The sequence below is a fragment of the Lates calcarifer genome, linkage group LG20 (assembly GCF_001640805.2).
Source record: "Lates calcarifer isolate ASB-BC8 linkage group LG20, TLL_Latcal_v3, whole genome shotgun sequence".
Classification (NCBI taxonomy): domain Eukaryota; kingdom Metazoa; phylum Chordata; class Actinopteri; family Centropomidae; genus Lates; species Lates calcarifer.
The window spans coordinates 16,136,256-16,151,903 of record NC_066852.1 but is presented as its reverse complement, the minus strand read 5'-3'; the positions used below and the strand labels follow the sequence as shown (position 1 = coordinate 16,151,903).

Below are 15,648 nucleotides of genomic sequence, written 5' to 3'. Positions count from 1 at the left end.
GGAGGACAGTGTGTTATGGGTGAAATTACCCCTTACACCTTTTCTCTCTGTGTCCTCTCTCTTTTGCTCTCTTTTTTTTTAATCTCCACCTCATCTCACTGCCTTTTACAATCCTCTCTCTCTCCCTCTCTCTCTCACTCTGCAGCCTCCTATCTCTTTTCCCTTTCTCTCTAGCCTCTTATCTTTCAAGGGAGCTTTTTAAAACAACTCCCACACGCTTTCTCTGATCTGTCTTACAAAGGCACAGAAGCAAACACATGCATGTGCACACACACACACACACACACACACACACACACACACACACACACACATAAGCGTGCACAATTTGTGATTTGCCTCATGCATATAATGAGGGGGCCCAAGCCCTCAAAAACAAAATAACTTGCTTTTACACACACACACACACACACACACCTATGCACACAAATACCCACAGTACAGATGCATTTCACTTTCAGAGAAACTTGCATAAGCACTGACACCATCTCATATTCATAAACGCTGTGATAATAAACACACACAAACACACACACACAGAAGAACAGAGGCTAGGCAGTGCTATCAGACTGAAAGCCTGTCAACATGTTTTTCCACAAGACCTTTTATTTGCTCCCCAGTCTATTTTTCTGCAGCGTTTTATTGGATCTGAATGAGGAGTCACATTTTAAAACCCCGGGCTGTAATCTCAAAGTTAACCAAAGGGCAGCTAAAGCTGTCAAAATGTGGCACAGCAATCTTCTTGTTTTCATCATCCTCACATTGATCTTGGGACTTTAATGCAGCTTCAGATAGCATGTGACAGTCAAACATTTTTTTAATGTGGTGTCCAGCTGCAAAAAATCTATTAATATGTAACAGACCTGTAGCTTCAGTTGTGGAGTATGATGGAAGAGTCCATTATGGCACATTTCCATTTTTAACTTAGAACATCTTAAGAGGTTTTAGAAGTTATGTTTGGGCATGAGCCAATATATAAGATGACAATGATTAGAAGAGAACTCCTACTTTAAAACACCTGTTTTTGGCTAAAGATTTCATGGGGATAAAAATATGAATAAAACAAGACAGGTATATTAAACGCATTTTAAAACATTATATAAAAATGACTGAACAGGCCTTCAGTTGTTGTGGATTTCAGTGATTTTACTCAACCATACTCCACCGAAGCTCTTAGAAGCTTGAAAGCACAAAAACATTTTCTCTGACTGTTGCATTCTGTTAGAACCCAAGAATTTCTTTTCTGCTTTAGAGATAACTCGGCCTGTCTCATTTCTGTGGTGAAGAAGTCAGGACACTTAATTCCCATCAGGAAATACTTTCCTCTGTGGTGCGGCAGGCACACAAAACATCTGTAGGTTAAACCAGCAAAGTGGCTGCAGGTCGCTTTGACGGCTCCTTGTTCAGATCACCATCAGCACTGCATGAAAAAACACCCTCACCTCATTCATTTCAGTGAGATGGAATTGGTACAGTGGAGGTGCCAGTGTGGAAAACAGCCACACAATGTGATGTCATCTGGTAATGTACTGATTACTTTATTGATTATGTTGTAATGGGGACACGGTATCTCTACTCCTTATCTTGCAATCATCACGATGGAGGATAAAATGAATGTTGCCGTGGTAACTTACTACTTTCATAGTATTATGAACTGTTGTCCAGTCTTTTGGTGTCTTTACAAACCTTCACACAGGATGTATTCACTAAAATGGGACTTTACTAGATCATAGTTCTGGTAGTTGTAACAGCTGCTGATAAAGACCCCTACATGTTTTTTGTCTGAGTGCCTCTAGAAGCCACACTGTAGTTGAACCCACCACCCTAGCAATGTTGATATGAACAATAATATTTTCAGATAAGGGTTTTAAATGAGCCAGTGTTTGCAATGCAGAGAGCTGAGTGAGGAAGGAGTTTCTGTTGACAGAGCTACACAATGAAGGCGTCTCCCATCAGTGTGCCTGTCCCATTCATTGTGTCTGTTTCTGTCTTTGTGTGTATGTGTGTGTGAACACACTGTTGCTGTCAGTTTGTGTTTACTTGTGTCTGTGTTTTGTGTGTTTCCGTGTCCGTGTTTTTGTGCATGGTTGTCTGTGTTTGTTTTTCTGCCTTTTCATGTGTTTTTTCTGTGTGAATGAGTGTGTGTTTGTCCGTCTGCACACACACAGACACACATACACACACAGTCGGTGCTCCTTCTTGTGAACTAGCTGAGTGTTGTGTAATCATTTATATAAAGAGGTATTAGTGTTTCCTCCTAAAAGGAACATAGGGAACATTGTAGCTCAGTTGGGTGACATTCCTCTCCTGCCTAAGGACAGGATGGCCGTGGACAGTCTGTTGAGCTATTGGTTACCAAAACTTGGTCACATCAAGGAGCCCCAAAATATCCATTCTTTACACAATGAAGTGCCAATACTTTGACATTTTTGTTCCTTGGATCCTTGTTTTTGCAATGCGTGGGGGTGATTAAAATGAGCACTTAGTAGTCATTCATACTCTGATTACACAAACTCGTACATAATGACATTAAAGTGAAGTAATGTGCCCCTGATTTTCCTGGAAGTGCCTGAAACCCTCTTAAAGGGACAGTCCACCTCAGAATAACAGTCACTGGATTTTTTTTTTACTCACGACATGGCAGTGGGAAGTCACTTCAAATTCAGTGTACCAGTGTTCAGGGCAAGTGTGCTAATGCACGTCAGTCTCTCACTGCTTTCTCTTAAACTAAGTGAAAGGGTACATGTTCCAAAAAAGGCATAAAGTGATAATCTAATTTCTCTTGAGCAGCTTGTGCAGTAACCAGGCACTTGGCAGCTTCTTTTTCCTGCCAATGAGCAGGCTGGAAAAGTTACTGTTTCTCCTTCCAGGATATGTGAATTCAAATTTTGCTGCATGTTAAGCGTTAAGCAAAACGTAATTATCATTTTTGTCCCTTTAAACAGTTGGAGCACCTGCTTCAATGACTTTAGATATGATGAGTGTGTGTCTTGTGTCCATACATAATGTCATACCTAAAGATGGCACCCTGTGGAGGTTTTTTTTTTTTTAAACTATATAGTGAAATGTTTTTAGGAGTGAGCGCCCATTTTGTCACTATCTCGCACACCTGTAAGGACGCCCATGCATTCATGCGCATCTGAACAAAAGTGATGCGATTAACACTCCTGCCAGTGGTTTTACATAATCCTGTTATTCAACAGTTAATGGTGGTAATGTGCCAACAAATGTAGTCACATGTCAGCACTGACGTAAATAATGAAGGTTTCAAGTTCTTTGAAATTTGGGAAAGGCATTTTGGAAGGTGCAGGTTAGGGTTACAATAGACTGCTCTGTTTTGAATCTCTTATAAAATCTTTTAATGTTCTTTCTCTATTTTGTCAACAAAGAACTATATATATAACAATGAGGTAACAGGCTTTTCATTTTTGTCCAGCACTTGCGCACAGTGCACCTTTTGCAGGTGGATACTACCGGTTGCAAATTAATTTGTCCAATATCTAGTTTATGTGCTCAGTTCAAGTTGGTGTCTGTGCCCGACCAAAGATTTTATGTTAGAGGAACGTCACTCTATAATGTCACTGTGTGACCACAAGTGGGCTGTTTTTGCAGTTCAATAAGAGTCTAACTGTCGAGCTGAGTCTAACTGATCGTGTCACACTACTTCTCAGTCTCCACGGTACATTTTCATTCATATATCAATGATTTAAAATGATCAACTTGATAATTATGAATCCAGACCCTCAGTATTTGGCACAAGCAAAAGTAAGTAGACCTTATCTTTCATATTAACCTGTCAGATTCATACTTAATGAGCATTTAATATATCATATACTATAATATATTTAATATATATATATAATATAATACATGTTTTACTTCTTTAAATGCTAAAAGATAGATAAAAGATCTGATAAGTGATTCAAAAGGAGTCTTTTGAACCCCAACCCTGGTATAGGTCGATATAAGGCGAGGGGGGTGAAGGAGAAGGCAGGGCAGAGAGAAACTGTGAGCAGGAGAGCTGAAGTGGAAGTGTGTCACAAAACATGGAAAAAAAAATCATCTTTGGTGTCTCCTGTCTGCTCTCACTTCCACTTTTTATCCTCTCTTGAGTCTCTTGCCCCTCTCACTGTCTCTGTCTCTCACTCCTGTGCCTCTCTGGCTCCCAACTAACTGGGTGGAAAATATGAATGAAAACATTCCCCCCGCCTCGTTTGCCCAAACTTTGCTTCAGGCACAAACACACTACCCATCCCTCTTTTCTTTCTCTCACTCTCTCCACTGCCCCCTACATTTCTTTTCCGCGTGTTATTACGGGCCTCGTCTCTTTTGTTGCACATTGTTTGCACATTTCTGAGGATGGGACTGAAAGAAAGAAGTTTGGGGGGGTGGGGTGGGGGCGTTAGTTTTTGTGTTTCTATATTTTTTTACTGTTTGTTGAGGAACTGCGGGAGTTTGGAGAGGGGGGAGGGAAGGCAAACAGGGCGACACACAGAGTGGTGTGTGTGTGTGTGTGTGTGTTTCTCTATGTGTGTGTACCCTTGTATGTTTGTGTCAGCATCTATTTATGAGGGTGTGTAGTCGTGTTTGATTTTGTGCATGTGCTCTTGAGAGCTTAAGTTTTGATTGTGTGTGTGCCTTTCAGTATCTGTTTGTGCACTTGGCAGTATCTGTGTGTAAATGTAGTGATTTTTCTCTTCTGTGTGTGTGTGTGTGTGTGGTAGCCTGCAGTGCTTTAGAGTAGTGGTGTTAATAAGTCTGAGTCATATCCATGACAACGGGCAGACTGTACTGGCATCTGAACCACAGAACAAAATGGCAGCTCACTGTAAAACACACAGTGACACTGGTTTCCTGTGTACAAAGAATCCCTGAGAAACACTCCCCTTAACCCCCTGAGTTATGGGGATGAGACATTAATTCCCTTAAACTTTGACCTGAGAGTTGAACTTTATTGTCTCAAAAAGTTCGGCGTTTTACACAAATTCTGTTCAGACATTATTCAGTTTTCTCTACAAATACAAATCTTTTCCACACATTCACAAACCTGAACTTTTAATGTCAATTCTTTTCATAGTCTCTGAAAACATTATATCTAACCAAAGGCTTTAAAATAATGTATAAACACAATTTCATCTGTAAAAAAGGGACACATTTTAACCTATAAACAGGATATTCTTGTGGCTGTTCCTATTTTTTTTTTTTTACATAAAACCCTTTTTATGTAACCCTTCTCCACTACAAACCATAACTGGCTAAACTTCCATTTGGCTTTCGATCAAATATTGTAGTGGTGCTTTATTTTAAGCAGGGTACAGGAGAGTAATTGTGTCCTGGAAGTGACCAAAATATCCATATTCAAGATGAAATGTTTTAATCAGTAGTTCTGGACAAGTTGCTCTCGGCTTGAGATATCTCATGCTTTCATTCTGAGATTAAAATAAACAGTAAAAAAATACCAATGGCAATGTTATGATTGCCCATTTACAGTAAAAAACATGATGGAGAAAAGGGGTGGCATGATTTTAATATTTTTCCCCACTATATTATAACACAGACATAGACTTGACAGTGGTAGCAGGTATGATATTTCTGGTTGTGATGGACAGATAAGTGTGTACAAAAACACAAGTAGGAGGTAGAGAGAGAGGCGATGACATAAAGAGAGAGGGAGAGGCAAAAAGAGAGGAGAGACTATAATGAAGCCACATTTTTCATTCATGAGTTCCTACTTAAAATGGTAATTCTCTGGATTCTCATTTTTAGAAATGTTCTCTCCATCTTTGGTACTCAGCACTCATTACTGTGGTGTTTCCACACTGCACCTCCCAGAGATCAACTGTCAGTCAAACCGTGTGGGCAGCTCTGTAACATCCTCTCCTTGGTATTTCTGTTGAAAAAAGTTAGAGTAGTTCCTCATACAAACTATTCTGTTTTTCTTCTCGTTTAATCCCTCAAGCAAACTTCAGTTTCTGCTGGAAGAAAACTTGGTCTCACTATGTATTATGTATTTCAGTTATTAATATTTACAGCCTATGCTGTCTTCTGCTGCTACTTGTTTCTGCTGTGATTTTTTATTTTTTTTTGTCCCACAGGGGTAATTAATGTTTCATTTGATGTGATCATCTGAGCTTCTGTAAAGTTAAAAGGAGGTAATGGTTTTAATGCAAAAAAAAAAAAAAAAAGATAAATAAATAAATAAATGCAATGAGATAATCATGCTCAAAAGATAAGGGCGATTATTTTGTAAGACTGAAGGCTGCTTACATGATGCGTGTGTGTGCGTGTGTGTGTGTGTGTGTGTGTGTGTGTGTGTGTGGGTGGGTGTGTGTACACGTATGTGTGTGGTACGCTAGCTGATTGCCATAAAAGCAGCACAGGGGTGAGTCATCTCTGAAAGGTCACTGTGCAAATGATGTTTGTGTGTTTGGAGAGATGATTGATTTCATTGACATGAATATGACATGAAGATGACTCACTGCTCCCGATTATCAGTGTACAACAGTTTCTCTATATGTGTGTGTGTGTGTGTATGTGTGAGTGTTGAGATGTAGTTACATTATTTATTTCATATAAATATAACAGAGATGACTCTATGCTTAGGGATTTCTGGGCGGGAGTTTTTTTTCCATATAAATATGACATGAAGATGACTCACTTCTCCAAAGCAACACTGTGATGGTCCACTAGTGTGTGTGTGTGTGTGTGTGTGTGTACACATGTCGACAGTTTATTAACATCTTTCTGTCTCTGTCAGTCTCTTTTCTTCTTCTTCTCTGTGGAGGAATCTGTGTGTGTTTGTATGTGACAGTACTGAAGACCTATAGATGAGCAGTTTCACATTCAGATTATGGAGGTCAGACATAGGACACCCCCCCCCAAAAAAAAAATGTCTTTGTCATGACCATTGTCACTTAAGTGTTTTGATACTGAATCATTTCCACATGGACTCAGGGTTGGATTTAGGGAAGAAACCACAGGCACTTATCATCTGATAAAGCTGAGGGGAATAATGTCTTTCAGTTCATTGTTTTTGTTCTGTAGCAGTACTGTTTTGGTACACTGTCACATCTCTCAAAGCGTAATTTAGTTGGCGGCAGTAGCGTACAAACTGTATGCTACCTGCTCAGCACCAAACTGCAGGCAGACAGGTAGAACAAAGTGGAACATTTAGCAGCGAGAGAGCCCGATTTTTACCATAGCAAGTGGTGGAGACCAAAATCAGAGCTCAAAGGAGAGTGAATAATGGACTTGAATCCAAAGGACACAGAGGTTAGCCACTGCAGAGAGCGAAATATCATGTTGCCCTATTAAAAATGTTAATCCACATCCTCTGGCACCATACAGGGTTGCCCTTGGACCTCAGGGTGGGTAACCCCGTGCCCTGTTGGATGCTGGCCCGATTCTCCTGCTCCGGTCTGCATGCTGATACGGGAGTGTGTTTTAGAGTAGGGGGGGATTTGTACGGGTCGCCCAAGGATAAGGGGCTGTTGGCACAACTCACTCTCTGTCTCACACACACACACACACACACTGAGTCTGGTGTGAAAACCAGGGGAAGAAAGAGAGGGATTACAGGGAAGAAAAGGGACTAGCCAGTTTTCTCAGCCATACTGTGACAGTGAGGTATTTCAAGAATGAGCCATTATTTCAAACACACACACAGACCACAGTATGTACACACAGGGAAGTGATTGTTTGCATCTGACAAGAGTGGTATGCCGGAACAAGTGGTTTATCTTGTATTCAAAGTGACACCCTTATCTTTACTTTTTTTGACATGCACCGACCAAATGTTACAGGTTTTTCCAGCGTTTTAATTTTTTCTTCAGACTTTATAGAGAGTAAAAGAAACTATCTCCTCTGTGATGATTGTGGATGTGTCCACTGACTGTGGTGCTGTTATTGTTTAATTCATGTACTGTAAAACTAAAATAGATATAGTATCGCATTTGTGGAAATGAAAAGAAAAAGGAGGATTTTAAGTCTTGACTTCAAATGAACTAAACCTGACACTTGTTTTTGGAGTCAAAATCAAATTACTGAGAAACTGTCCTTGTTTTTTTCCCCATCTTTCCTCTATCAGATCTTATTACCCCCTTTTCCTTCTTTTCTCCCTGTGTTCCAACTTTCTCCTTCTCTCTATTAGTTCATTTATTTGTATCATTATCTTTTGTCATGTAATCTTTACTTTCTTTTATGGCTGATTTATGAATTAGATTGGCGTATAACAGTGGGCATTTTTCAACCTGCAGAGTTAAAGCCCAGCTGGTTAATACAGACTTAAAACTAACTTAAAAGTGATGCAGACTCTGAGAAGCCAGTTCTTGCGGACACGGACGCACTTCTTCTTGAGTACAGTCACAGATGACAAAATTTACTTCATGCAGGCCTTTGCAGATATGCAGAAATTATTAATTTGCTTTAATGGGTAAAATCTGTCCAACTGAGTAGCTATGTCTGCCCTGCAGTGCAGCAATGACTGTTTCTTTCTCACATATCAGCACTTAATTGTGACTGATTTGTCTGTTTGTCTCAGTTTTTCTCAACTCGTATAAAACTGTGAACGTCAGTCACCTACAAAGCTGACAGAACCCTGACACAATCCATTTTGTTATCAGCGTAGTTAGCAGATGATGGTAAACAACTCATTAAATACGTTCTCTTTGCTGTGTGATGTAGCGCTACCAAATACAAAATAATTTCTCCTGATTTTCTTCTAACTATAAATTGCTTTAAATCTCCGAACCTGCAAGCGCTGCAGTTTTAATTATAGCTCAAATTATTAACAAATCTGTCTTTGCATGTTTTGAGGAGGCGAAAAGTTGTTGCAGGAAATTGTCAATATTGCCAGCAGAAATGACAGCTGCTACTGGCAAATTTAATCATCTGTAGCTAATTAAGAGTATCTCTGTGAGGTGGTTAAAAAAAGAAACTCTTGTTAGGGTTGTGTGCTCTCAGACAGGCAGATGGCAAATAGCAAGGTGGTTGTGGAGTAAAAATGAAGGATAAGTGGCATGGTTGAGAGCATTAGAGGGAATCTTTCAAACTTTTAAGGACATTGTGTCGTGCCACGTTGCTCATTTTCTTTCTCCTTAATGTCTTTGTCTTTGTTCAGATTATTTTTTAAATGTCTTCAACGCTATGTTGCTTTCGTTTATCCTTTTCCTTTTCCCTCATCCCTCATTTTCTCCTCGACTTCTTATGTCCATATTTCTTCTTCGTTTTCCGTTTAGCCTCATATATGTTTCCAGCCTTATTTAGAAAGACTTCCTGCTCTTCATGAGTGATCTGTCAGGAGTTGATGTCTGTTTAAACTAGACGTGTCCTGTGTGGGCAGAGAGTCAGACTGAGAGCTGAGCTCAGCCGCTGTCGCTCTGCCCACACTGGAAATGTCTTATGTAAACACCATCCACTTCATCCCTCCTTGAGAAGAGATTATTATTGACGTTTTATGAAAAGGAGGAAAGTGAGATTTACACAGTGGTGAGAAACATATGGGAGCGAGGAGAGAGAAGAAGACTAGGCTGAGTTATTCATACCCTCTTTCTTTCCTTTCGTCTATAAGTCTTTTCTAAAACAAGCTGTTTTAGAGAAGTGTCGATTCAACTTTATGATCATTATGGCGGTTTTAGTTTGTGAATCTGTTGAGTAATGCTGAGAGGTGTTATCCAATATTTTCTTATCTCAGTATGACCTGCAATAATTGGGACAATACCAGCATCAGGAAGGTTCGATAGTCACTTGTTTACTTAGTTACAGTCTGTGAGAACTTAACATAATTTTTCATCATTTTCCTGGTATTAAACTACATTAACTTAGATATCACTATATGTACTTGCATGTTTTTCGGTTTATAAATCAAAAAACTTTCACCAAGCGGAGTAATAGTGTGGTACATCTTTAGTATTTCCTCAAAATTGTGACAGTTAAAACGACAAAGGCGTAATTGTGGGTGATCACATGTCATATGTGCCTCCATCTTTTAATTTTGTCTGGGACGTTTGCATAAAATGAGAACAAGTTTACATACTAAATGTCAATTTTCTGTTTGCCTTGGAAGTGAAGGCTGCAAACGTGAGAATAAAACCGTTTGCTCACAGAAGAATTATTTGCATCAGTCATTTGACCCTTGGTATCTGTCTCGCTTGCTTTCTTTCACTTTCATGCACGGGAAAACAGATAAATCACTTGTCCTCCCTGCCCAAGCTCATATAACATCCTATTCATAGTGTTACGCCACAAGATATACTTTTACAGTTCTCACTCATGTGCTCCCCAGAGGCACATCCAGTGGAGTAAACCAAAGACACTTCTGCTCGGGGCCTCGAGCCGGAGGAGGAATTGAGTCGGGGGGTGGGGGGGCTGTTTGGTTTTTCACTGTTTTAAGAATCAGAGCCCCACAGTGTGTAGTTCCTCCTCATAAATATTTCACACGACGCACCAAGTAAGATCAAAGCAAACTCGGCTGTCGTATTGTTATGATTCTGAAGAGGGAACATCTAAATATTCCCCCTTTGCTCCTCTTCTCATTAGGAATCTTCAAATGTAAACAGAAGTGATTTTTCGAAGGTTTCTTTATGATTATTATTTTCATCTAAAAATATTCTTCCCATATCCCAGTAATGGATTTGAAAAGGGAAAAAAAAAAGTCAAAATTTTGAAATACTCAGAAATCTTGAAATCTGCCTACAAGGCAGATTTGTTTGGCTTTGATTTAGTTCCAGGGTATCTTCTACTTTGTTTTCTCCTTGAAAAATCTTTACTCAAGTGTCTGCTTTTATGGTTGAATTTTACCGTTTTGGTCCCTGTTTTGCAATATTTTTCAGTTCAGACATTATATGCCATCTCTGCTTTTAAAAATGAATGGTTATTGGCTGGTTAATGGACACTGGAAACAGCAGTAAATAAGTCCTGGAAGTAAGTCCAGGAAAACCAGAACCATAAAACAGTTTTAAAATTATCACGCACATTCAAGCTGCACAGATTCAGATACCTATCAATAATATTTTTTCTGTAAAAGTATATCAGTCTACATCCAGAGCGATTATAGAATCATCCAGTTTGTCCAGTTAAATTTGTAGTGAGTAATGTTGTGAAATTTGGGCAGTGAGAAGGTACATGTTTACGACCAGAACTAAATCACCCTAGTGCAGCTTTAACAAGAATTTCAGATATTGAAAGTGCATGTGTGACATAAATTAACATAAGTTAAGGAAAGCAGAGTGTCTTCAGTAGATTTTGGTATGTTTACAGGTTTTTGGCTCTCATAAATTTCCATGGATTGGTCATAACCCCATAAAAAGACAAAACATCTATTTACAGATTTACATAGAGCTGTAATTGTCTTCAGTATTGACAGATGACTCTGTACTTTATCTCTGCCTTTGTTTTCATTATAAAGCCTGGATAACAGGAGACCTTTTGCACATGGTTTTGTTTACCTACATTATGTAAGACCTGTTTGTGTGTGTGTACTGTATGTGTGTCTGTAGGATACATGATACTTATTATTTTGGGAAGAGCACATTGTACTCTGACCCCCACTGACTCACATCCTGTTAGATGGGATGACTTGACATTATTATGAGGCGATGCTTTCCTTTCATGTCTCACTTCATGTCTTGTCTCTTTTACCCCTGACAACCAAGCCAGAGGCTCGACTCAGATGTCACCACACACCAGTGATAGAGAGATGATACCAGGAAATCTGGCAGAGCAGAGAGAAGCACTAAATTTACATAACATGGTGCTGTATCACTCTTAAAACTCTTTGAATGGTTGCTCCAGGTCTTTTGAACTGATATCAGTGAGACACAAAGGGTCTAAGTCCACAAATGGTAACCTGTTTCCTTTTCATGATCCTGTTTTTGTCCTCATTTTCTTTTCTCCTTTTCACTTCTGCCAGTCACAGCTATAATTCAAACAAACACCAACAGAGTTATAAAACTAAATGTAATACAGTCCATATGAAAATAAACAAAGCTAAGAATATCATAACAACAGCACTGTGCTGATTACATCTCAGTATAACACAAGTATTGTCAGTGTATCCAAAGCCTGATATAGTCCCTCTGTACTCTAGACATCCTTTGTTGTCCAACTATTAAAAACACAGCAGTGAACTACATTGTTGCACTGGGTGACATGTTCCTCCATTAGCATGAACATAGCCACTTTATGAGTAGTTTATTTTATCTGTCCTGTTAATACTCACCAGAGCAGCAAATATGAATTAATTTGCAGGTGAAGTAGTCCCCAACAAATGCACTATTTATTCTTGCTTGAGTAACGTTTCCCAAAACCCACAGTGCCCAGTACAGCTGCAACAATCTGTCGGTTGATCCACAGAAAATTAACTGGCAACTCGAATAATCATTTTAGTCAATTTTAAAGCAAAAATGCCAAAACGTTGCCATTTCCAGCTTCACCTCCTGTGAAGATTTATGCTTGTTCTTTGTCATTTATGATAGCAAATTGAAAATGTTTGGGTTTTCGACTGTCGGTAGAATCAAACAAGATATTTGAAGACGTCAATTAATCGACTAATTAAGAAAGTAATCGTCACGTTAGTTGATAATGAAACGATTTGTTAGTTGCAGCCATACTGCCCTGCTCTTTTAGAAAATTATTTGTGCCCTGTTTTTAAAGAGTTACGTCTTCAGTCAGAAGTAATGAGCTTGGGGCTGAGAGCCACAGACAGACAGAGATAGACTTGCACACTTTTGGTTTTGGTCTTTTTTTAATGGGATTTATTGACAAAAACAAAACTGTTGAATGTCACCAGCCTTTTACTTTCATAAAGCAATAACACTTCCCACTAATGTAATAAGACACTGAAGTTACTTTTAACATTACATAACATGAACAACCAGCCCAGTGTCTCCAGTATGAAACCTATTTTCCCTTCTCCCTGTGTGTGTGTGTGTGTGTGTGTCTCTCTCTCTCTGTCTTGTGTGTCTTTGTCTCTCTCCTTTCTCCCCTGCCAGTTGACTGGCCAGGCCTGTTTGTCCAGTATCAGATATCAGCCTGATACCAGGCCAAAACAGTTTCAGTTTTCTGCCTTTTTGTCCCCACACAGACACTGTAGAACTTCAGATTCATTAACGATTACACATTTGCATCTATTGATCCTGAACAGACAGTCTAAATTGGCTGTTTGCAGACACAAATGGATCAGATCTGAGCTTTTTTAAAATTAGATTAATGGATGCAGTATCAGCGGTGGAAATGCCATTGATCACTGATACACATATTACCAGGATGATGTCATTGATTAATCTGGAAATGGAAGGATCCTGGGTTTTTGGGGCATCTGCACACATACAAGAAAGCCCCTGACAGCATCATCGAAATTAAAAGTTGGAGGAGGTGAACGTAGAATGGGTGGAAGACAGGAAGAGAAGAGAGATGGAGTAGAAGTGATGGGATGAGGAGAGGAGGAAATGACAAAACTGAGTGAGAGTTTATGAACAGAAAGAAGGGAAGAAAGGGTGAGGAGGCCATGATAAGGAAGGAAATGATAAAAATGTTTGACTTTTACTTTTTACAGTACAGACAAGTAGAGGTATAATGATATAATTGCTCATATTGGCATATTTTTATTGTACAGGAATAACTCCCACATTGATTTTGCTTTTTAACAGTCACAGCAGAAACACACCAAAACAAACTCCTGTGTTCATTTTTTGTTCTTTATGTTTTGTTCTTTATGTGTTTCAGTATTAATAATAATTATTATAAAAATCTGATTTGATTGTTTTTGTTGTTTTCATGTGCTGGCAACACATGTAAAATGCCACTCAAGTGAACATTACTGAATTAAATTGTGGCAGCTGTTGCGATGATGACGGCAGTAGTGGTGATGATAATGGGGAGGATAATGATAATGATGAGGAGGAGGATGATGATGATCACAGTGTTACTCGATGTGAGGGCGACGGCAGTGACGGAGGATGATGATAATAACTGAGCGGGATATAATAATGAGGCATTGAAGACGGGAACTAAATGGAGAGCTAAAGGTTGTTTTGTTTTGTTGTTGTGATCGCTGACGCACTTCACCTTTTCACACAAAGGTCACGACTATACCAGGCAAGTGTGTGAATAATAAGGCTGTGTGTGTGTGTGTGTGTGTGTGTCTGTGTGTGTGTCACTATGCCAAACTCAGAGCTGTTTTGGAGAGATGGTATGTGAGTGTGTGGGATCTGTACAGTGTGTCAGTTTTTCTCTGATTAATCTGGTGTGGTGTCTTCCTGCCTGATGGCATTTGCGTATTTAATGTGTTTCTTTATTTTGTCTATATGTGTCTGTTAGCTCTTAGGATATCCAGATGTTTTATTCGGGGCCTGTATGTGTGTGTATGAATGTGTGTATGAGCGTGTTTGAGTCTTTATTGGTTCCCAGTGGGTCGAGCACAGTTCCTGACCCCATTTCCTGCTGTTGTTGACAGAGAGACATTCAGGCCCGAGGCTCCAGAGACCAGACAGTGCCTGGAGGAGCTTCCTGTCACTGCTGCCTACAACCACTCGATTTGTCATTGTTTCAATAGCTTTTTTTCTCTCTCTCTTTTCTTTTTTGGCCTCTGTCAAAGTCTGATTCAGTCTTTCTGGGTCATGAGGTCAGGACTTGACTGCAACAGAGAGCCCCAGACGTAGGAAGGGCTTCCCTGTAATTCCTGTTGTCATGGGCAGTGCAGGATTTCATTGTTTGTCATACAAGCATGCCCAGCTTTTAATACTGACGCCGCAGCTGTGAACGTGCAGTTTTGAAGGACAAACTTTACTCATAATGATTTTAACAACTCCCTGCAGAGAAAGAAAGAGAGAGAGAGAGCGAGAGAGAGATAGAAAGCATGTGTGTGCAAGAGAGAGAGAGATAGCATGTGTAAAGATCAAATAAGAAAATTACTTCTATTTTGCTAATTATTCAATCCAATTTTGTGTGACAACCAGTGTTAAACATGTGATAGTGATCTCATATTAGTGGTCTCTCTGTGTTTGATTACCCCTTTTTTAACTGAACTGTGAGAAAGACCACGGTGATCAGCAAATCTTCTATTAATGATAATAATAATAGTAATAATAATAATAATGATAATAATCTGGTCCGGGACCTTAGTTGGTATCGACGTCACATACTTTCGCAAACGCTAAACAAGCTAACCTTAGTCCCAGAGCAGCTGACAGTGTTGCTGAGCAACGGTAAACATTCTAGCCCTTGAGGCTGATGTTAGCTAGCAAACTACCAGAGACATTAGAAGGACTTTCATACTGCTGTTGACAGATATGAAAAGTGACCCCCCCAAGTTGTTTTTTCTCTCTGCAAAGTATTACCAACGTTACAGCAAGTTGTTGCACCACAGTCTCCATCATTTTGTTTACATCTGCTTCCCCATGAGATCACTTTAGATCACATGAGGTGGTGCATTGCTCCCTGATTGCTCCCTCTGGCACCATAATCTTAATAATATCCTGCAGTGTGTGATGTGCCATTATCTTCAAATCCTGTAGTGTGAGCATGTTTGAGATTAGAACATCTGTGAAGTTTCTTCTTATGTGCTTCACACTTGATGCAGCTGTGAATGTTAAGGAAATGCAATAACATACTTGAGGTTACGCTGTATTGGGACAAGTGTTGACAGGGTAC

General features: G+C 39.5%; 1 protein-coding gene across 2 annotated transcripts in view; it reads left to right on the top strand.

Moving 5' to 3' along the window:
• Nucleotides 1-15,648, top strand: part of jade2 (jade family PHD finger 2) — a 169,315-nt gene that overhangs the window by 70,581 nt on the left and 83,086 nt on the right. The window lies entirely within an intron of this gene.